The sequence below is a fragment of the Protopterus annectens genome, chromosome 9.part0, assembly GCF_019279795.1.
Source record: "Protopterus annectens isolate FY-2018-M chromosome 9.part0, PAN1.0, whole genome shotgun sequence".
NCBI classification, from domain to species: Eukaryota; Metazoa; Chordata; order Ceratodontiformes; family Protopteridae; genus Protopterus; species Protopterus annectens.
The window spans coordinates 1,150,228,568-1,150,254,352 of NC_056743.1; positions in this window are offsets into that span (position 1 = coordinate 1,150,228,568).

Sequence of the window (25,785 nt, forward strand, 5' to 3'; positions counted from 1 at the left end):
CTTCCTTACAATCTTTCAGGTGCTTATATAGGGCATTAGTATCTTTTCTTCTACCTATGTCATAATAGTGTTCATACACCCTAGACTTTAAATACCTTTCCATTTTTCCAAAATAATAGTGAGAACACTTTCAGACAATATGCAAGATACACAACACCCTTAGATGTACAGTTATATTATTTAGTACCCTTAAAGAGGGTCTCAACATCAGCAGCTTCATTTCTGCACAGTTTGTCATGTATTTACATTGCTACACATGCCACAACTTAAGTGCCCATTTTTCTATTATTTTTGTTTTTGTATAAGTGGGTTGTAAAATGATTCTATTATCTGTTTTTTTGGTCTGTGGTGTTTTACCTCGGTTTCTTGCTTTGTTTGGATTATTTTGTAAAGCCTCAAAACAGGTTACATGCTATGTGAATGAAGGGCCACAACAGTTATCCCCCTTCATAAGTGTGGACCATCAACTGACTCTGGGAACTACAGACCCATCAGTCTGACAAGTCTAATATGCAAAGCCATGGAACAAATTATCATGGAAGTGATCAAGAAGGACATTGGCAACCTACAGACACTGGACCAATCCCAGTTTGCCTTTGTTAAGGGAGGTTCTTGCCTATTCAACCTGGTAAACGTCTTTGAGAGGGTCATTAAGGCTCTGAATAAGGAGAAAATAGTGCATACGTCCTACCTTGACCTGGCCAAGGTGTTTGATACAATACCCCATTCAGGTATTGTTGACAAATTTTCAGAACTCACTATAAAATCCTGTGTTATTCACTGGATTGCTGGCTGGCTCACAGACAGGACCCAAGAAGTCATGGTCACTTTGACCAGCTCCACAAGAAGACAGGTCATCAGCAGAGTACCCCAGGACTCCATCTTGGCCTCTTTCTTGTTTGGCATCCACGTTTCAGAAGTCAGTGTTAATGTCAAAGGCCACTGGCTCATCAAGTTTGCAGATGACTGCAAATTGGGGGCTATCGTAGACTCCCCCCTTGACACCAACATCTTACAAGAGAGTCTAACACAGACAAATGATTGGTGCTAAAGCTGCAGATTAAAACTCAACAAAAAGAAATGCATTATAGTGCCCTTTTGGAAATCTTCCACCCAGCTAATTACTTCATCAATGAAACACCCCTAAGAGTTGACCTGATAGTTAGGGATCTAGGCAGATATGTAGACAGTAATTTGGCCTTCGACCAGCACATAGCCAAGATAGTAAGAAAGTCAACCAAAAAAGTAACAAAAACTGATGAACTAGAAATGGCCAAACGCCAGTGAACGAAGTTGAAGTGTAGGAAACACCAAAGTAGAGTCCACCAATGTAGAAAGTTATAAAATCCAAAACAGTTTATTAACACTCGATAACGTTAAACACCAAGCACTCCAAGTGTTTTTCGTCCCAGCCAATGCCGGAACTTCCTCAGACAACAACTTCCTGTAAAATTCCTACTTTTATATCAAACATTTAGTGTTTAATATGCCAATTTAATTTAAAAAATATAAAGTATATTGTCCTTTAGAACTTAAATGAGTGTATACAACAACAGTAGTGTTCAATGTTTCACAATAAAAAATGTTGTATCAACATTTAGAAAGCGGGCAATAATCAGCACCGCTAATTCTAAAACCAAATATTCAACTAAAACCATCACACATAAAATATAAAATCATAGGATGATTTTACTTTAATAAGTATAAGTATTAGTGAGCACGCATCCTAATTATAGCAAGTTGCTGGCGCTTTACAATGCAACTCGCATTCGCGTGCTTCACAGATGCAGACACTTACTAATAAAGATATCCCTACCTCACCTTACTAACAAGCCATGAGCCGTAAATTTTAGCTTCAATATACCACATTTTTACCAGGCTTGTAGTGGTGTAAGGAATCCATACTTGCTTCGTATAGGGTTGAAAAGTAATAAATAAGAAAATAAAATAAAAAGTGTTTGTATGTTGGTGTTATCCTAATGACCTGTGAGTACATTTGCTAAAGTTACCAGTAGCCTCTACTGTTGTACCCCCCATACATACATTCGTTTACTTAGATTTTAACTATATTCAGTAAAATTGTACTAAACCTTTCATCAATTACAAATTACCCATTGACTAAACCCATCATCTCATGTGTACATGTTTTAACAATACACTGCAAGTTTAAAGGATAGTAAGAGTAATTAATACTCGGAAACCGAGTGTTTATATTTTATCTTAATAAACTTTTAATTTTTAAAATACACGCTATGGAAAGGAATTCATTCAGTCCTGGATAGTAACAAGCCATTAATCTTATCTGCCATTTTAATTCACTTCTCTCCAGGTCTAATTTTAATAAATTATCATTAATCAACCCTTTCTCACTTAAGCTTTGATTAATTTGACTTATAACTAAAAATTTGAATTTATGTTCTGGATGTGTAGAACAGTGCCTGGCAAGGGCGTTGTCATCCTTGTTTTTAGCAATTGCATAGCAGTGCTCATACATCCGATCCCGCAGTCGTCTATCGGTTTTGCCCACATAAAATGCGGGGCATTTTGAACATTGAGCCAGATAGACAACTGCTTTAGAGTTACAGTCACAGCATGTACTAACTTGGAAGGTTTCTTTTCTGATGTTGAACGTTTCTGATGTGTTTATATAATTTGATATAAAAGTAGGAGATGCAATCTATGCCTGCCATACAAGGCATCCTCAGACCAGCTCTGATGGTTTTCTTGCACATCTGCAAAACTAATAGCACCAGAATTACTAGATCCAAGAACCTAAACTTTGCCTGCAACATAAATAAATTATGCTGGAGAGACCAATATGTGCCTCAAAGGATCCCTGCACTATGAAATATGCTCCACATCTATGTGAATCACAGTTCATCCCTGACCCTATTCAACCTTGATCATTGGATGGGGAATTGCAAATGCACCCCTGGTCTGGCTCCCATGTCTTTGATGGACAGAGGTTGACAATAAAAAAATTAATCATTAGATAATACCACCCCACACACACACACACACACACACACACACACACACACACACACACACACACACACACACACACAAACAAACCTTAGTTCCCTCCTTACTAACATGCCCACCATATATGCATCCAAGGAACTTGGGTTGCTTGGCTAGGCTTGTAAACATCCTGGTGGTCATTAGCCTAGTATAACCCTATGAACCTATCTATCTATTTATTTGTCTATCTAATGGGGGATATACTACTGTATTGTAGGGAATGAATGCAGAAAACTTATTAACATGATACCACAAAGCAGAAGCATAGAGACATAGCCATAGTAGGAAAATTCATTTTCACAACTATTTGAAGAAACAAATCAATTGTTTGGCAAGTAAATAGAAATACTAGGAATACTGAAAGGTCTCAAGATCAGAACTGAACAAGAATGAAATGCTTACCCCAAATTCCACAAAAATCACCTAGTGCCATATGCATTCAGACCTATTCTGAAACTGGAGCTAAAAAAGGCAGAAAATGAAAGGGTAGTGTCTAAAGTCAAACTTGAAAAAACACTGATAATAAAGGTGACTTCTGTGACACAGAAAGATTTAATTTTGTGACTCAGACATCCCAGGATTAAATAATGGTCAGGGCACTGGGGAATACAGTGAGGGAGGGTGGAAGTGAATGGTTGACAGTAGCTTGCCATCCCTGGAGGAAGGAGGCAACCCAGCCCACTGAATGACTGCCTCCTGGTGAAGGCATGATGTTTGGCATGAAGCATAAAAGGCCAAGACATCAGTATGTGACAAGTAATTTTCAGTAAATGCCCAATACCATGTGACTGCCATCAGTGAAGAATGGTTTGAAGCATGCTGGAATCAGGTTGCTGTGTGGACCCGCATAAATGCCACAGGGAAAAGCGTCTATCCTTTTACAGCTGCTTAAATAATGTACTACATGGGAAAGGCTAAACATATCCATTACTGGGGAACTATTGGCCTCAGTTCTCTGTGTAGTAGTATTAAACATAATACAGGTTTGGAAGAGGTACTACTGATTTTAGCTGATGACCTTCAGATATACTGAGTTCTACATTTGTTTGTCCCATAAATGATTTAGATTTGATGGAAAACATTATCAACAAAGGTATGACATCGTACTTGGCCCAGAATTTGCCACACATGCCCAAATATGCTCATGCAACAATTTGGGGAAATTTATACACAAGAAACAACTTTTGGGAGGTGAAAGTTACTTTTTATGTAAGATTTATTGGTTATTTTTGTGTTATTCCAAGTAGTGACAGTTTGTACTGAATTAATTTCTCATACTTCCAGATAACTACATCTCGGAAACTGATTTGCTATCAGAGATGAAAATGAAGGTAGCATTCCATTAGTCTATCAAATATATTTTATAAACAAACTCGGGCAAGCACATGTCTATGTGATACAAGTAATCACTCTCAAAGTGTATTAGACTCACTTCCAGGAAAACAAATCCAGGAGTGCACCAAGAGCTGAAACTCAAAAAGTTCACCAAAAACGTATAAAAAATCCTTTATTCAGAATGAGATGCCTAGGACAGTAAGCGCTTTCACGTTGTAATAACGCTTCTTCAGATTTCAACGGCATACTGATACATATTCAGCTTTTAAATAGAATAATAACCCACCCCAAGATCTAGTTGTAAATATTTCCAGGTATGAACTTGATGTACATGAGTTGTCAGTCCTTAACAAAGGGCTTAATTTTATACCTTCATGCTTCTCAGATGTAACTGATTTGATTTTGGATATCAAAATGTTCACTAGGAACATAGCATTGAAAATGATGCATGGCAATGAAGGTATGCTAAACAGGACGGATGGATACACCAATATGTTTAGGAAACCATCTACTTACACGCCACCTATACATCCATTGCTAGATATTTTTGAACGTGCTTGTGAACATGATTTCTTAGAATAATACAATGGCAATAATTTTAAATCAGAATTTGTTAATATGACTAAGGAGGAAAGGTTAGCTATTTTTAGTTTGCAAAACAATGACACCATTGTAATCAGGCAAGCCGACAAAGGAGGTGCCATAGTGATGATGGATAGATTAGAAAAATTTTGGTCTGGAATCAAGAAACTCCTATACCCTGGAAACTCCAAAACACCCACCCCTGCCAACCTAACTCAGACCCCTCCTAATAAAATTGCTGACATCATAAATAACTTCTTCTCAGAAACAGTCACCTCTCTTGCCAACACCTTAACTCCACCAACAACCCTTGAACTCAACCCTCCTAATAATAAAATACCCTCTTTAAAGTTGAACACAGTATCCACAGCCTTCATTCACAACCAACTCCAAAAACTTAAACCTTGTACCCCCTCAGCAGACAAACTGCCAGCAGAGTATCTGCAGCTAGCTGCAAAGGTACTAGCATTCCCAGTCTCCATCTTAATAAACAGAACCATAACCGAATCCACTATTCCATCTCTCTGGAAAATCTCCCATATCATCCCCTTACATAAAGGGAAATACAACTGAACTTTCAAACTACCGTCCTATAGCCCTACTCTCCTCTAGCTAAAATCATGGAACGATGTGTCCACCAACAACTTCTAGAACACCTTCTCCATAATAACCTACTTGCTGACTCACAGCATGGCTTTAGACCATTCCATAGTACCACCACTGCCCTTCTCTCCTTTACAGACACCATCAACAAAAATCGCAACAATAATCTATATTCATCTGCATTATTTCTTGACCTCTCAAAAGCATTCAATATGGTAAATCACCATCTCCTGATTGATATGCTTAAATCCCTTTCTCTTGACACAATGGCTATTCAGTGGTTCAACTCCTACCTGTCAAATAGACAACAAGCAGTACTCTGGGATAGTCATTTATCCTCCCAGCTCCCAGTCTCCATTGGAGTCCCACAAGGCTCTATTCTAGTCCCCTCCTCTTCTCCATCTTTATTAATAATCTGAATACCTCCCTCCCATCCTCCACTTGCATTCAGTATGCAGATGACTCTACACTCATCTGCACTGCAATGTTTCCTGCTGAACTACATTCATGTACCCAAAATGTTTTTACTGCAGTAGAAAATTGGTTCAAACACATCTGTCTCCTCCTTAATCCTAAAAAGACTAAGTTACTATTGATTACTCCAACTTATAAGTCCATCCCAATTTCCTTTACTATTGTCTCTAACAATGGCACAATTATATCACCCGACAGCACTACAAAACTGCTTGGTGTGACAATAGATAATCAACTAAACTTTGATGCACATCAATTTAACTATAAAACAGTTAACAAAAAATAGGAGCACTCTATAGACTTAAACAATTTCTCACACCAGAGACTAGGATATCTTTAGCTCAAACACATCTCATCTCAACACTACTGTATGCCTCTCCAACCTTTATTAACCTATCAAAAACAAACCTATCAAAACTAGCCTCATCCTACCACAACATTGTCAGGTTTGCTACAGGTGCCCCATATCGGACTCATCATTGCTTAAATCTCAGACAGCTAGGTTGGCTTGAACTGCAAAATCTCATTCTACTTCAACAACTGACTATTACCCACAGGATACTCCACTTCCCTTCTAATGCACCTATTCTTAATACGCTTATTTCCCCCTATAAAAATCTCACTAACCTACACTCAGCTAATAAACTTCTAGTAGCCACATGTAAATCTCAGAACAAAGCAGGTGACTCCCTTTTCTCAAATGCTGTGGGTACACACTGGAACAAGCTCACTAGTGAACTTACTACCTTGACCTCAACACCCCTCTTCAAGAAACATTTAAAGACCCACCTCAAATCACATTGGCTCTGCCCTTGCTCTTCTCCTGACTGACTCTCGTTTCCTACTTCCACATCTTTCCACCTCTTTTCCAAACACCTCTATCTGCACTGTACAAACCCATCATATAGATAAGTATTACTTCTCCTTCTCTCACTCTGCCTTGTCTCCATCTAGCTTATACCACTCCTCCCACCACTTCAATTTTTTCCCTTGACTCTATTCAGCTTGTGACTTCCTCTTTCTTATGATTTTACCTCCTATTACCACTACTTACTTTGCTTAAGTTTTACCCCCTATCACCTCTAAGATGCTAAAAAAAAAAAAAAAAAAAAAAAAAAAATTTTTTTTATTCTGTATTATAATACTGCTCTTAGTGCTGTGTGTTTTTGTTACACTAATTGCTTTTCTGTTGTTCTGTATTCTAATTAGTTACTAACTCCTGCTTAGTAGTTTTAGTTAAACTCTTGTATATATTTTTTTCTTAAGTGTGTTACCATAGACTGTTACAGTGGAGCTTTTCTCCTCGGGCCTCTACTGAAAATGGACATGTATCCAGTTAGACTAGCCTGGTCAACAAATGTAAAATAAATAAAATAAAAATAAAAATTAAATAGAAAGGTATACAAGGGTAAAATAGAAGCAATGTTGGCTGATGTTGATACTTATTGTCTGTTGACTATGAGTTCTTTGAACACTTTGATAAATAGAGTACATGGACATTTATACGATATGCTATTAAGTAATGTTATTGAAGCAGATTTATACAGATATTTTCTTATTGAGAATCCTTTAATACCTATCTTTAGAGGTTTGCCAAAAATACACAAAGTGATGAATGATCCCCCTTTGAGACCCATTGTCTCTAGCAAGGGTTGGCTGACTGAGTCAATATCGATATATCTTGACAAACAATTCAAACCCATTATTAATAACACTAACTACATACTTCGTGATACCCAACAATTTTTGGAGAATTTGGCTATAAGTAATAGTCAAATGAGCATAGGAAATGATGACATTCTTGTAACACTCGATGTGAAATCGTTGTTCACGTCGATACCCAACAATATTGGAGTGGAGTTTGTGAGGCTTTTTTTGTTAAAGAATGGGGTCAGCAACAATAACATCATCAAGTGGATGTTATTACTTGATGTAGTTCTGGAGAATAATGTCATATGCTATGAGGATAGATATTTTTTACAAAGAAAGGGAGTAGCGATGGGGACCCCATGCGCAAACTCCTACGCCAATTTAGTATTAGCATATTGGGAGGATACATATGTTTTTAACAACATGTTGTTTCACAAACACATATTATTTTATGCTCGTTTTGTTGACAATGTTTTTGTTGTGTGGAGAGGAAGTGAGGCAGAACTCGATGAGTTCATTAGATATTTGAATGGGACTACAAATTTTCTTGAATTCGAATGTGCCCATTCTCGTACTAGTATTGAATTCTTGGATGTCAGGATAATAAAAGAAGCAAATGAGATACATACTGAATTATTTAGAAAGTCATGTTGGAGGAACGGTTTTCTCCATCGTACTAGTATGCATCCCAAACATGTCCATTCGAATATCATTTCTAACCAGGTACTCAGAGTTTCAAAATTAACGACTGATGATGCAAATTTGTTAAGCAGCATGATAGATTAATAAGTGATTTTGCACATAGAGGATACAATAGAGGAAAGACACAAACTACTCCAGAGACGAAAACTGGTTTAAGGACTGGTAAGGGCAGACCATTCTTTTATGGGAGGGCTGTTATAGATCCTGAGACATCTAGGAAGCCTTGTATACAGACACAGAGGCTTGTTATTCCATACACAAACAGAAACAATCAGATCAATAGGATCATTACCAAAAATTGGAAGTTTCTAGCTATGGATGATAGGATTAGTTCTTTAGTGGATGACAGACCTAGGATAGCTTACAGGAACATGAAGTCGCTTAAGAGACTTTTATGTTATGAGAAGACTGATACACGTCCTATAGTATCTCAAAGGAAAGGTACGTTTCCATGTCGGACGTGCAATCAATGTCCCTACATAGTCAATGACAATGTATTTAGACATCCACACACTGGACGCATATACACTTTTTCTTGCTATGCAGACTGCAAAACTAGGGATCTAATATATCTGGCACAGTGTGTAACATGCCAGAAACATTATGTAGGTAAAACCAACAAAACCCTTCGTGAGCGGATAAGGGAACATATTTATGCAATAAACAAAGAAAATACAATTAATGCCCTAGCCCGACACATTATGGACAATGGATCTCAACATCATTTTAAGTTTAGAGTTTTAGAATTAGTGAAAAGGACCAACAGGTTAGGCAACATAAAAAATCATACAGAAGAAATAGAGAGCATGTGGATTTTGAGGCTACAGGCACATCAGTATGGTTAAATGAGAGGATCAATTTAAAACCATTCTTGGCAGCAAAATCCTTTAAACACTAGAAATGTAATTGGTTTCACACACTTACTTTATATTTTATCACAGGTTTTTATAAGATGTTTTAATCCAACATATGTTTTATTAAGTATGAATGTGCAATATGTATTTATGAATTTTTGTTTACACAAAGCGCTCATTCTCTGCTCTTTTACAAAGAGTTGTTATTGTTATTAATTGAAAGATCAATGGATGTTGTTGTTAATTGAAAGATTAATGAATGATGGGTGTGTTATTATGCTATTTAAAAGCTGAATATGTATCAGTATGCCGTTGAAGTCTGAAGAAGCGTTATTACAACATGAAAGCGCTAACTGTCCTAGGCATCTCGTTCTGAATAAAGGATTTTTTATACGTTTTTGGTGAACTTTTTGAGTTTCAGCTCTTGGTGCACTCCTGGATTTGTTTTCCTGTATCATTACGTTGTCGCTACAGGAGTGCTTTACTCAATAGGGAGGTTTGTTGTGTTTCTTTTAGACTCACTTCCAGTTGAAAAATGTTCATAGGTTCATAGGTTCATAGGTAGGTACTAGGCTATTGGCCCTAGGGCCTATATAAGCCTAGCCAAAAAGGTACCATGGCTTTCGCCACCCAAGAATGACGAGCTTTGTTTGATATAGATGGTAGTTTGTTCCAGAGTATGAGAAGTCTCTGGGACAGGAATCTATCCCTCTAGCATGTTCTGTTTATTGTGGTGACAAGGTTTACATCCCTAGAGTGTGTAGCTAGGAGGGACTGTGATTTCTTTAAGTGGAGCAAGTCCAAGAGCTCTGGGTATGACATAGCTTTCTATGTTAGGCAGAGATCACTTCTGAGTTGGCGATATGCAATGGAGTAAAGCTTTTTGAGACGGTCTGCATAGGGCATCTGTTTGAGGCCGGTAATCCTCTTTGTGGGGTATTTCTGTGGTCTTTCCAGTTGCTGTAGATGTCTTGTGAGGTACATACCAAAAGGAGCATTGTACTCTATAATGGGTTTAATGAGTGACGAGTAGAGGGGAACAATTACCTCTTTTTTCCTGGATGAGAAACCTTTTGTGATGAGGTGTGCTATGTAGAAGGATTTCCTGACTACTGTAGTGATGTCATTATCAAAGGAGAGACTACTGTCCACCTGTGTCCCAAGGTCTCTTATCACATTTTCGGTGTTAAGTAGACTACCACCTATGTGGTAGTTCATGGGTACAGAGTTTTTAGCAAAAGGGATGACAATGCACTTTTTGGCATTGAGCTTGAGGCCATGGCTTTGACACCAGGCATCTGTCTCAGTGAGGCCCTTTTGTAGAATGTCCACATCGTTAGGTGTTTTGAATATGGCTCCTATTTTGCAGTCATCTGCAAACTTCATTAGCCAAAGGCCTTCTGTGTTAGCCTGTACTTCAAAGAAGTAGATATCAAACAGGAGAGGATCCAGGACTGAACCCTGTGGTACTCCACTTGTTACTGGTCTGAAGTCGGATATGGAGTCTGCTACTTTCACAGTGTGGGTTCTGTCAGTGAGCCAGTTGGCAACCCATCTTGTGACACAGTGATTTATACCTAGTTTAGTGAGTTTATCTATAATTCCAGAGTGGGGGATGGTGTTGAAAGCCTTGCCGAGATCTAGATAGGCTGTGTGAACCACCTTACCCTCATCTATGGCTTTGGTGACTGCTTCAAAGAAGTCTATCAGGTTTAGGAGACATGATCTGCCTTTTACAAACCCGAACTAGGTGAGGTTCAGAGTTTGGAGATTACCAATGTTATTGTTTATAAGTTTCATGACGAAACGTTTCATAGCCTTGCAGACAGGCTTGTCAGGCTAATGGGGCAGTAGTTCCTGAAGTCCATGGTGGCTTCCCCTTTGTGGAGTGGGATGACTGTCACTGTGTGCCATTCAGTGGGCACAAAGCCTGAGGTAAGGCTATGACTGAACATGGTACTTAGGTGGGGTGCCAGTTCATTCTGTAGTTCATGCAGAAGGCAGCCTGGGATGTTTTCGGGTCCAATGAATGCTGTGTTCTTGGCTTTGGAGAGTGTGTTTTTTACCTGTGCAGCCGTGATTACAGGAACTTTGCATTCTTCCGGTATAGAGATGGGCCCTTTAGGGGGTGAGAGGGGGTAAAATAAGCACTGAACCTATCTGCCAGGATGTTGGCAATATCAGTTGGTTCTCTATATTTAGTGCCATTGTGCTGTAACTCAGAGCAGATCTGAGTGTTGCCATTGAGATTCTTGACATAGCTATAAAATGTTTTGTGGTTGTCTTTAGAATCAGCGGTGATTTTGTTTTCATAACTAGCTTTGGAAGATTTTTTGAGGGATCTCAGCTTCTTACTTAGGCTGACCAGGGAGTTCCTCCAATCGTGAGATTTTAGTCTTTTTTGCAACAGTTTCTTTCTTCTGTTGTAGAGTTTGTTTATGGCAGGGGACCACCAGATTGGTTTCCTTTTTTGGAAGATGTTAGGGATTGTGAGATCCATGAACTTGTGTAAGTGCTTATAAAGTGCATTTGTTTAGGATTCAGCAGTCGTACCTCTACTGTCCGTCTGCATGGGTGTCATGAAGTTTGTCACTTCTGTCTTAAGAAGCGTGAAGCTGGCTTTGGAGAAATTTTTTACGGTGGTTTCCCTAATGGGGGGTGGGGGCAGGATGTGGATGTCTAGGGTGATTAGCCTCTGGTCAGATATGACCAACAAGGAACTGACCTCTGGTGTGGAACACCAGTTGCCCATGTCGGTAATGACCAGGTCTAGGATATTGCTGCCCCTGGTGGGGGTGTGGATAAGTTGATTCAAGGCATTGGAATTTATGAATTCCATAAAACGTTGAGCAAAAGAGTTGGTACATGAGTAGTTTTCCCTTTTAATGGTGGGGTAGTTGAAATCGCCCATTATAAGGGTATTGGGCTGTACCCTAATATTTTTCAGTGCATCAAGAAATGAGGAGTGGGAATGCTAGGGCATGGTGGGGGATCTGTACAAGCTACAATTTGGATTGCATCCTTGCCCAGAGTTAGTTGGCACTTGGATAATCTTGGATGCATTATACTGAGTAACTAGCCTGGAGGTGTGGATATGATTGATGAATATAGATACGTCTGTGCCTTTAGTGTTTCAGTCCAGGTTAGGTGGCCTAAAGGTGTGGTATGAATTATAGTCTGGTAATGCAGGGGTGGTCTCTGGAGCCTTGAACTAGGTCTCTGCCACTGCATAGATGTCGATGTTCTCCATTTTAAGGAGTGTCTCGAGTGAGTGCATTTTGAGGTTTAGACTTCTAGCATTGAGTAGCATTACCCTCAGATTTTGCTTACTTGTACCTGTTATGGTGGTGAATTTGGCATTTGAACCTTGCCTAAAAAAGGCACTATAGGGGTGGCAAGAGCCTTAGCCAGTATCTGGAATCCCAAGGACGACAGGTGCAGGCCATCTCTGGCAAAGCATTGTGGTCTATCGATCATGTCATCCCAAGGAGACAGATGCTGGATCCCCTTAGAATGATACCAGAAGCTTAGCCAATTGTTGAAATCAATCATTTTGTCCTTGTACTGTGGTATCATTCTGGGTGATGGCAGGATGCTACTCAGGGTTAGGGTCATACTTGCCTGGGCTACAAGACTGGAAAGCTCCTCCATGTCTCTTTTCATGTAGTCCATGGAGGTACGTCTCAGGTCATTCACACCAACATGGACAATGACATAGTCATATTTCTACTTGTTGTGGAGTGACCTGAGTGCGTGTGTTATGTGGTGATCCTGACACCCGACAGGCAGCTGACACTAACTTTCTCCTTGTTTAGCCTGGTGAGTGGAACATGAGTGTGCCTGACTATAGAGTCATCTATGACTAGAGTGTTGGGTACGTTGTTATGCCTTATCGGCTGTGGTTGAGTGGCGCACAGAGTTTGTGGGCTATGTGTCTTTTGGGTTGTGTTGGGGGAGGAGGTTGCTTGGGTTTCTGCTTTGGAGGTCCCTGTTACTTGGCCAGATTTTTATTGAGAACCTCCGTGAATGTAGATGTGTGTTTTGTGTTTCTATGTGTGTGTTTTGGTAGTTCAGGTTTTGAGGAACTATGTGATGAGTGTGGTGTGGTGCAAGTGCTTACCTTCTCCTCTTGACTGTCTAGTCCAGTCTTGGGTGAAGAGAGCTTTGCTTCCAGTTTGGCTATGTAAGTGCATATCTCACTGGTTGTAGTGTTGGGTGGTAGGAGGAGAGGATTGTCTGTGTACATGAGGCAATTGCTGCATTGCCCTAAGATGTGCAGATTCATCAGGTAGACAGGAGAAAACACCGGGAGCTGACCCTTAGACATGCCTGGATAGGTGCTTATTTATTAAGTACTAAAAACTGTTTTCCACTAAACAAGCGAGGAAAGTTGAGTGTTGTAGTAATTTGTAGCTTATTTAGTGCTTACAATGAGTCCTGAACAAGTGCTGAGCTCAAAGAAACAGATTAGATTGCTAAAACTAAAACTGGCTAGTTCTAAGGGAAAATTCGAAGAGCAGACTTTATGGCGCCGGGAATACTTTAACCCTAGCTAAGCGGTGATGCATAAAGTGTTTTTTTTTTTTATTTATTTATTTTAGATATGCTACCTAGTGCTTACCATTCTCACTGATAAGCTAGAAGGCTTCCCTCCAACACAGAAAGGCTTGGGGTCTCAGAAACGTATAAACAGTCCTGGATACAGCAAATCTGTATTTGGACTAGATCACTTACAGGAAAGGCAAAAAACAAGCTTAGAATTTTTTTTTTTTTTGGTAAAGTGGAAAGGGAGAAAGGAGGAGCAGAAGATAATTCAAGGTTAAAAAACTAAGTGGGTTGGCCTTCTCAAATGTTCTTCCTGTATTTGGTAGAATGAGGTAATGACACTAAACTGGGAGGAGTGTCCCAGATCAAATTTACAGTAGGGGTGATCAGTTGCAAAGCCACCAAGTATAAGAACAGAATGTCAATAAGGAGGGAGGGTAGGAAACAAAAATCAGAACAAACCCAAATAGATGCTTAACAATTGTAGAAAATGTCTATTTAATACCTCACACACAGTGAAACTAGCTAGAAAAGTATGCAGCATCAATAAAACTGCTATAAATAACTCGTAAAAATAAGCAAAAAACAGGATACTTAATGTTATATATAACAGATCAGTTTGCTCAGTGCCCTTCCTCTGATTAGCTCAGTGTGAAATGGCCACTTAGTGCCCTTGTAGCGCTGCACTCCTTAGAACAGTGGTTTCTAAGCTGGAAGTTGCAACCCCAGGGTTGTGATAGAGTGAGTTCACTAAGCATTTATCATTTCATGGTAGTTTTTATTTTCAGGTTGTTAACACTCACTGCAATGTACAAATGCACAGCAACAGCTGACTTACATTTATTAAGTCACATTTGCAGCTTTGTACATCTCCAGCAGCACTGAGTAATTGCACATGCACTACTGCATCTGTTTTTCTTCTCAGTATTACGTATGTTGTATGCTGTCCATACTTTTCAACCTTAGCGCATGAGATCTGGGAAAAGCCAAAAATAATGGGGGGGGACAAAAAGCCCAAAAATAGGGACATATTTTAAATATTAGTCTAATAAACTTAAAAAGTTACTGGAATAAGGAGGTTTGAGTTAGCATGCATTTTCTGAAGCCTATGAAGTCTGAAATTCAAATGTCTGTCAGCGTTTAATGATTTTGGTCCTCAGTGATTTACCAGGAAAGCAAACATTTTATGAGGAATGCACCAAAATTATGAGGCAAAAATCTGGACAGTTGAGAGATATGGTACTATCCTGCAATAGTTTTATGGTTTGTAGATTCAATTTCAAAGTGTTTCTGTTATCAATAGTTTTATTTTGCATTCTGGAATTTGACTTTTTTATATTTCCTAATGCAAACCTGTTGTTCTATCAACTGCCTAAGTTTGTAAAAGTAATATGCAAAACGTATCCCTATATTCGGGCCTTTGTCTCCCCATTATTTATGGCAGGTTGAGAGCTATGCACTTCCGTGTAAGTTTGCTGCCTGCAACAGGTTGATTGCAGGACAATTTCTTCTCCCTTGTGCATATATATTAGGTTTATTCTTAATTAATATTGTATGTGTAATTGTTTACTGTTCTCTCTTTTTTATTTTTACTTTTTCCCCAAGTTTGCACGATATGCAAATTGTTTTGGCTATGCTTACCTTGTTTGCGCAGCTAGACCACCCATCTATATGACATGACCCAGACATCCAAAAATGGAAACTGGATGATTTCAATTAATCATGCTGTTTATTGCTGGGCATAGTGAAAACCTGGTAAGTGAGGTTGTGCTACTCTAATACCGTGAAGTTAACAATGAATACTAATACAGGGACTTCATGTCACTAATCCTGTGACAACAGGTGTTAAGTGCCAGACTGGAGTATAGATGATCCTGGGTTCTAATACAGGATATGCAAAATTTTCTTATACTGTTGTAACGTTACAGCTTATACAAACAAAGTGCTACACATACAAGTGCTGCTGCAGCATTATTGTGGCAAGAACTATAAGCTTAGGACTACCCTACACATGGCCCTGGGTTAAAATACTGCATATTCTATATACCTTTTACACTTGTTCCATGTCAAATTGTATTTACTTCCACCTGTAATACCTGACATAGTTTTTCTGATATGACAAAATGTTGATGAATGTATAGTTCTGGTCTCCCAGATGAATAACAGAGTTGCACAAGTGGCTGGATATAAAATAACCTTGGAACTACACTGCTTGAGAGTGCACACTGTCTACTATTTGATACTTTTGAAAAAGCTGTACTTTGCTTGCCATGGTGCAAACATGGTAAACCAAGTGCATTTGTTTGCACGATGGTAAGCGGAGCTCAGCTTTTTCAAATGCATCAAAATACAGACACTGCACACTCTCAGTAAGTGCAATTGGTGGGAAAACGTGCTATTTCAAGTGGAATTAGCGGGAAATGCAAATTAGAAATAAAAATAAAAAATAAAAACCCACCAGCGAACTCAGACAATAAGGCTTTATTTTCGAATACAAAACACCTTACACCTGAGCGCTTTCATCTTATAGTAAAAACTTCATCAGAGTGTGAGGAACATAAAACAACTACAATATATTAACACACTCAAAAACAATTTATCAATCATTTTTTGAAAGATTATGTGAACGTCAGTTCAGATTAGTGTACAACAAAAATAGAAAAATAATGTTTGATAATTTGTCAGTGGTTGAAAGAGAGCTTCTTTGTGCTTTGGTTTATGATAGAAGCATCCATATTATGAAATCAGACAAAGGTGAGGGGGTGGTCATTATGGATAGTACTATTTATTCTTCAAAAATGAGTCAGGTTTTGACTAATGAGAACATGTATGCAAGGGTGTCTTTAAATGAGATTAATATGGCTTTTGCTAGACTGGATGTTATGTTGTTGGACATGGTTATGCAAGGTGAATTCACCCATGATTATTGGGAATTTTTTAATGTAGACAGACCAAAGTTAGCATATATCTTTGTTATTCCAAAGATACATAAGGATACTCATGATCCGCCCCTAAGACCTTTTCTGCCAAGGACTCCAAGACACAGCCTCTAGCAAAATATGTGGATTTTAAATGTAAATCCATTTTGGAAGTAGAAAAGTATATTTTAAAGGACTCTTGGAATTTATTGGAGAATCTGAGTTCCTTGGATTTTTTGGATACTGTTACATTTATTACAGTTGACGTGGTAGATCTTTTCATGATGATTCCCATGAAGTTGGTGTGGACTGGTTTTTGACATATTTACACCAATTTTCCACACTGCCTCCTGAGGACATATGCTCCCTTACAGCTCTGTTGGAGCTAGTCTTGACCAATATTTTTCTCCAGTTTGAGGGAGAGTATTTCCACCAGCTTTCAGGAGTAGCCATGAGGTCCATGGGTGCCCCCTTGTGTGCTAATATTGTACTTGCAATGTGGGAGAAGGCCACTGTTTTTACTTCTGATTTTTTGCCCTTACACACAGCTACTATAGATTCCTGAACTATGTTTTGATTTTATGGAAAGGCAGTAGAGAACAGTGGGATTATTTCTACAATTTATGGGGAAGTTCTACAAATTTCCTGAGGTTTACATATACTATTGACTCAAATTCAATTGATATTTTTGGATTTAACCCTTGGGAGGGATGTTTCTCACCATTATTTTGCTTGCACTATTTTTTGAAAAGAAACATTCAGTAACACATATCTGCATTTTGATAGTTGCCACCCCATTTTCAAAAAAGATTGATGTTGAAACACCAAATGGTTAGATTGTCGAGGCTTATATCTGATGATAATATATTTTATGAAGAGTTACACTATTTGATTTATTTATTCTTGGATAAGGGTTATCCCATTAATTTTTAAAATCATATTAAAGCTGAAGTTGTACAACACAGGTCTGACCACTTGTTACCTATTTTAAGAAGATAGGAGGTTAATACCCCCATTTCCACTCCTCATAACTCCATTGCCACTCATAATACCCCCATTCCGCTGATAATACAGTCTCTTTAGTTATGCCCTTCAGTAATACACCATATTTGTATGTTGGTATAGTTAGGAGATTTTGAGATACTGTATTCAGTGAAGAACTGAAAAAGGACCTAGGTGAGTTTCCTATTAAATATTCTGGGGGGGGGGTTTGAAGGGTGTCTTTGAAACTGGGATGGGTAAAGTTACGTGGAGTCACAGCTAAATGCAGAAATTTGGATGTTGCAAGATGTGCATGTTCATTCATACAGGCCCATATGCTGTTATTCATCAGTTTAGTCATTCTATTCCCTGTCCAGTGATGGTGGATTGTAATACCATGTATTTAGTTTATTTATTTATTTATTATTTATTTTATTTTACATTTGTTGACCGGGATAGTCCGACTGGATATATGTCCATTTTCAGCAGAGTCCCAGGGAGAAAAGCTCCGACAGGGTTAACAATGACAGATAGTTACAAAGACATATAGACAATTTACATAGTTTACAATGGAAAAAAAACTTTTACAGTAGCAACTACAATTGGTTACAGTTCATTATATTCACGATAATTAGCAATTAGTAGAGTAGGACAAAAATGGCCTAGTCTTTAGTTAATATTTGTTATTCTAGATTGATCTTATAGGTTGAATTGCTCATAGGACTGTTATGTTTTGGAGAGGGTAGAGTTATTTTAGGAGTTAGCTTTATTCTCTTTGTGTGATGCCTTTTATGTTGGCAAAATGAAGAGAAGGCTAAGGGATAGGATTAGTGAGCATGTTTATGATATCTGTAAGAAAAAGAAGACCAGTGCTTTGTTCTGTCATTCTCAGATATGTTTTAATTTTAGAAAATTCACATTTTTTTGCATTGAGTAATTGTAGAGTTCTTGTGACACCTTAAAGTGGGGATTTAGATGCCATTTTGTACTGTAAAGAATTAATCTGGCAACTGAGGCTTAATGCCACCCTTTTGCCTGGCATTAATGGTAATGTTTCTATTTCTAGTATATTAAAAATAACAGCTGCTAAGTTTCAATCATTTTGGTATTCTGTTATTTATTTTGTACCTTTTTATATATATCTCAACATTCCCCTGTTTTTACTTTTTGGTGTTCTAGCCAGATGAATATTACAAATATGTATCACACATATTTCTTATATTATATATATTTGTAAACTCTTTCACCATGTATCTATTCTTATTTTCATTCTTCGTCGAATTTCACTGTTATTTAATCATTTATTATTGGCATGACTCAGGTGTGCCTTTTGTTGTATATCATGCCTCATTTTTATGTCAGTTTATGTCAGTTTTGTTTTGTTTTTTCATTTTTACTTCAAATTTTATATATTTTTTCCTAAGATACTTAGTGATTTGGCATTACCATGGTTGTTAATTAATAGTATTTAATGATTGGTAAATTGTTTTTGAGTGCGTTAATATATTGTAGTTGTTTTATGTGCCTCATACTCTGATGAAGTCTTAATATAAGATGAAAGCTCTCAGGTGTAAGGTGTGTTATATTTGAAAATAAAGCCTTATTGTCTGAGTTTGCTGGGGGCTTTTTATTTTTTATTTTTATTTCTTAGTTTTAGTGTCTTGCTCTTTTTTAAATGCACATTAGACATTGAGCATGACCTTGTGTGGACATGGCTGGTGTTGCTGGAGAGGGTGTGCGCTTCTGGGCACAATGTTGGGGTGTTCAGGGGTCCAAGGTCCTTGTTGGGCTCCTAGTTAAGGACAAATGAGAGGAAACTGGAGTACCCAGAGAAAACCCACACGAATGCAGGGAGGACATGCAGACTCTGCACAAAAGGCACTGCAGCTGAGAATCAAACTGGAGAACCTCTTGCTGTGAGGCAACAATGCTACCGCTGCACCACTGCTCCATTCTTGGAACTGTAGCCAGTGACACAGTGATGGAACAGTGATGACAGTCCACTGGGTGAGGACTGGAATCACACTGTTATTGTGCCTGATGTCAGTGGACCTCGATCGCCCCACCCTCACCCCAACCATGGTGTTCACACCCCTCTTGTGTCCTTCACCAACCCTTTCTCTTGTCTTGTATGTCTTGTCTGTCAGCAAATGCTTCCTCAACTTCCCAACTTGCCTGTCTCAGACATGCCTATGTCCCTTCCCCAACATTCCACTCTCTCCTTAAAACAGGGGGCACCTGTCCCAAAAAAAAAATCATCCCATAGATAGCTCTACATTTCACACATTTGCTACTTGACACACTTAATTTGGTCCAATTGGCTTCACAATGCAAATACGTTGTTGTCAGTTCTCTCTCTGGAGGTGACAGCCCAAATTACGTTAAGATTTTCTATGTGTTCAGTTGTTACTGTTGAAGAAATGGATAGCTATGTTTCTTACCTATACCCTTCCTATACATTCCTGCCTTCCTTTCATCTTGTTTTCCCCCTGCTTGCTCCCTATTTCATCACTTTCCTATATCCCCCATTTCTTTTCATTAAAGAATCTTTGCGCAATGATGCGTGGTGTGCAGCATCACAGCAGTGCTAAAGTGGAGTAGTATTGGTTTTATTAACTTTTGTTTGATACCACTACCATGTAGCACCAAACATGTCATTATTGCTACCATCATCATTTCACTTCTTCATAGCGGATGCTCTTGCAATGGTTGCAAAGTTAGCAACTGAAATTTATATTGTGCAGTTTGTAATTTTCCCTGTAATTATTTTTATTACAGAGTTGTGGTGCACATCAGAAGTTACAACATCAGAGTAAGATATCAGGAATTTGGGTATGCACTGTACTCAACTCTAATCAAAACAGTAATACAGTATATCAGTATTTCTGGCATGTACATCAACATAACTTCATAGCTACATAGGCTGTTACTAGGCTATTGACCTGATGGTATTTAGAAGCCTAGCCATTACATTACAATATAAAATTCGATATCAGATATCATGTATGGGCCAGATGTGTCTAGCAAGGACTACACATGTCCAGGTGAGAAGCAGAGGCAATGCAGGGCAGAGATTAACAGTTTTACATCAAGTCATCCAGGCTGTGATGAAACAGTGTCATGGAGTTGTTTGGCAGGATATGGTTTTGGAACCTATTCCAGAGGAGTGGCAGCCTATGTGAGATGTATCTTCTCACCAGCATGTCCTATATATATATACATCAGTCTACATTGATGGCCCTTGAATAGCTGACTGTAGTACCAAATGACATATGTAGGGTCTTCATTTCCATCACAACTGGGTCAGAGATAGCACTGTAAGGCCTACATAAGTCACCTTGAAGCAGTCTATATCATACTGAGAACAGTGACATCTACCTCAGTCTGTCCATATTAGACACATGTTTGACAGCCTGATATATATTACTTGTAAATCTCTGAGGTCTGTCAAGTTTCTGCAGGTGTCTGTTACACTACAAAGCAAAGGGAGAATTATATTTAAGAGTAGACCTGAAGAGGGATAACTATAGGGTATTTAGAAATGAATGTGATACTAATCTGGCTTTGCTAATCTGATGCAATAAGTAGAAAACCTTCCTCACAACAGTAGACACATATTGCAGTCTACCTGTGTTCACAGGTCTATCAATACAGAATTGGTGATTAGGGTATTCAGGGTTATGTCATAATAAGTGGGAACATTGTTAATATCAAAGGAAATGATGATGCATTTATATGACGGTCATTTAGCACAGAGCTGTCATTAGTCATTGGTCTATGTAAGCCCCTTTTGAACAGTACTCACATTGTTAAGGGATAAATTGATAGCACCTAAGTGTCATTCAACCACAAACTTGGCTAGCCACAGACACTTTTTTTGGTCTGGACTTCTGAGACGTATATCACAAAACATAAATGGACACAGCAGTTACACTTGTGGTGACCCATGGGTAACATTTATGCTGCTAGAGGTCAACTCTCCCACTTTGAATGAGTGGTGTTTGTCTGTCAGCCAGTTTACAACCAACTAGATAATATAGCATTGCTAACATCTGAGAATTACTATTATGTAATATATACCGACTGCTATAACCCACTCCTTTCACTAATCCAGGCCAGGATTTCCCAATTACTAACAGCAATAATTTAATGTATCCGGTTTCTGTTCTTGGCAGTCTGACATAAATCTTATCTACTTTTTTCCTTTTTGTGCAATGCAGCACATCGTGCAAACTAGCTAAGCCTCATCAAAAATGTTTTCTACATGTGGCACATCATGTAAATTTGGAATTAAAACAAGGCAAAGATGATAAAAGTATGGGACACAGAGTCAAAGTCCACAAAAGCACACTACCTATTGATGGCACACCTCCAAAAGTTCTACTTATATCAGGATTAGAACACTCAACATCAGTACAGCTTCAGCAAACAGGATGGTTGCTTTAGTCCTTTTTGCCATAGAAGCAGCTTGCAGAACAGAACGGGGTCATTCATAACACAACCAACTGCATAAGAATGTATACTGCTATCAAACCATGGACTGTATATTGAACAAATAATTCTCTGTATTATATTTGGATATAGAGCAGTTAGTCACACAACCTGTCATAATTATGGTTACAAATATACATCTCTCTGTCTTACTTCTGTGTCTGTTGGTAATTCATCAGTTACCTAACACATGCAATGTGTAAGTAATTCTATATAATTGTTATTAAAATGTGAGAGGACTGTGACATAAACATGCATATACTGTGGTTTTGGGAGTAGCATAGCTGAAATGCTGTTATGGCATTTACAAGGGGACACTCCTGTTTGGGGGGTGGGGGAACAAAGTGCAGTTACTGTTAGGAATCAAACAAATCTGAAGTCAGAAACTGCAATGTGTAGCCTCATTTTCTAATGTCTCTCTTGAATGATTTACTAGAATTCTGCTGAGGTAGGACTATGTGAATATTTCATGTCTGAGGCCTACTAATTAATGGACACATATTAATAAAATAAGTGGCTGTAGTCACATATTAAATTAATTTCTGTACAAATCCACCACTATTTACTTGCTTACTGTACCAAGTTAAGTCATAATAATCTTCAAGAATACAGTCTAGGTTCAGGACTTACAGCAGCTGACACACCTCTAGTTCAGGGCTGACTCTGTCTGATGTAACCAGTACACAGCCATTACATGGAAAATAAAGGTTGTGTGAGTTTCCTGGCATCAATTTTAAAATATGTATGTGAGTAGGAGAATGGTATTAGGTCCCTAGGTCCCTAAATGGCCAGGGATTGTGCTATGCATTGTCTCTTAGCCAAAGCAAGGGCATGCTGAGCATGCCTATGTCTGCCTACAGGGGGTTCCTCCTCTGAGTCCTCCTCTGACTGTGACTGCGGTAACCTAGAAATTGGTGGGGGGATGTGTGTCCCTTCCCCTTGCTGATCCTGCTGTAGCTGTTTCCACAGGATCAGATTGTGAAGCATAGCACATACATTGAATATTTGTGTACATGTGTGTGGATTATACTGGAAGACTTCCACCAGATATATCTAGGCAGCGGAACCATGACTTCAGAAGCCCAAAAGCATGCTCTATGATGTTTCTAGTTTGAGCGTGTGACTCACTATAGTGTTCTTCCGTGAATGTGTGTGCAGTTCTGATGGGTGTCATCATCCATGGTTCCAGAGCGTAAACAGCATCCCCAAGTAAATGGCCCTGTGGGATGTCCCCCCTAGCAAACATCTGATACAGCTGTGATAAGTGCCAGATATGGGAGTCATGATAACTGCTAGAGTTGCCACCACACACATTCAAGATAATCCCCTGGGCATTGCACATGACTTGGCAGTTGGAGTGGTATCCCTTGCGGTTAATGTAGATTCTACCCTGCTCACCAGGTGGTACCCTGATGTGTACATGAGTGCAATCTATGACACCCAGCACTTCAGGGTAGTAAGCTACATGGTAGAACTGTTGCATATTGCTGGTCCTGTCCTCAGAAGAAAATGGAAAATATATGTGCTCACTGGCATGTATGAGCATAGTGTCCAGGAACTGATGGAGTATCCTGGATGCTGATGCCTGTGACACACCCATCATGTCCCCAGTTGGTCTTTGAAAAGTACCTGTAGCTAATATTCTAAGGGCTACACATACCTTAGTTTCCACTGGAATGGGTTCCCCTCGGTTTGCTCTGACTTTCAGTAGAGGGTGGCAGAGCTCACAGAGTTCCTGCAATATGTCCCTGTCCACCTTGTAGTGCTCTACAATCTCCAGCTCATGTAGCACCTGGAAGGTTACCCTGAGCCTTAACAATCTTTTCCTTCTTTGCCTAGGCCTATTGTCACCAGCACCAGCAGCATTGGCTTCAGCCTGTACCACATACAGCTGTAGAATAGCTGCAGCAGCCCTAACATTATCTCATTTAAAATTTCCAAGTCTCTACTCCAGTGGTATTGAAGTATAGAGGTAAAATAAGAATATAGGCTACATGGATACTTTATACTTTTGTTAAATAGTTCCACCATGTGGGATTGACTAATTAAGATACAGTTCACCTGCTTAGGCTGTAATTAGCATGATTTAAAACACCTGCTTGAGTGCTCAGTAGTGGGTTATGCGCACCTTTGCCCAGCTCTATGCACCATCGCATAAATAAGGTAAGTATAAGTAAAATTTATAATTTTAATCTGTGCTTTCCTGATAGCGCACAAACATGGAACATAAAATGTGCAGATAAGCTTGTACATCCTATACTCGAATCCAGGACCATCAAGACTGTAGCCCTTCATATACAGGTGCTGCCACAGGAATTTTTACATAACAAGCCTTTCATTGCTCCATTTCCTGTGGGGGTGCTAAGCACACCAAAGTACAAACATGTTAAGACAAAAAAAATGGAAGCTGACATAACCCCCTGATGTCATCACTCACTGTTGATATCCACTGGAAACAAAAACACCATATAGGTCCCTAGATGAAGTGAACAGGGATGCTGTTTTTTTTTTTTTTTTTTTGTGATTCAACAACGCTACTGATTTTTGGCCTCATCTGCATAATGACTGTGCTGAAAGCCTGGAATCTACATGGTTAGTAGCCATGTAACCAGGACAACTGCACAGAAGCACAACGTTGAAAACACAAGGCAGTGCATTACTTTGGCTATATATGTGATACATAACACATTATGCTTACAGTACATTATAATACTCTGTTTCATCACTTTTAAACATTTTAGCAGCCTGCATTTTGTCCATGTTTATTCATCATTTGTGGGTGGAGGACCAAAGCTGCATTTATGTCAGGGCAGTTAAAATTAATTTTTTATTTGGGAGACTGATTTTCTAACATCCACAGTTTGTAGTTAGGCCATAATATGTGTGGTGCTACCTGTTAAGGTCAGTTTTGTCAATATTTCAAAAAACAAGTAATCTCGGTGGTATCCCCGAAGTCTCAAAACAACCCATTAAAGTGTAGTGGGTCTAAAAACAAAACAGTGTAAGAAACTTCTCTGTGTGGAAGATTTTCAGTCCATATATTTCTAGTTAATCACTGTATATTAATCAGATCAGACAATAGTAGTAGAAGTAGCGAACGTAAACTTGTCAAGTCAAAATGTAATAATAGAAAATATATAATTCTACAGCATTACTAAGTATTCGAAAGTAATCCAAGCAAGGCAGGCAGTCTTTTTCCAGTCGAAAATCCTTTATTAAGTACACAGACAAGCGATCCAAGTAAAACAAAAATAGTAATAATTTCCTCACAAGCTTTCTAAATATATATATATACTTTTTATCAGGCATGGGAGTGGTTTATTGTGCTGTAAAACAAAGTGTTATTGGCACACATGTTAAATTCACATCCCTTCCCCCATCAGTGTGACATTCGAGCTGGTCCTGCCCTGCCTAGTAGCTGTCATAATAATATATAGCCCTAATGTACTTTAATGGTACATCTTATTTAACCAAATTATTAAGTCTGTGATTTTATACAAGGCAATATACTACACGGCTGGAGACTGTAAATAAACTTCTATGTGGGCAAGACTGTAAATAAACTCAAGCGAAGGATTTCATGTCATCTGTCAGAAATCCGCTCTGGATGTAAAAATAATGCACTA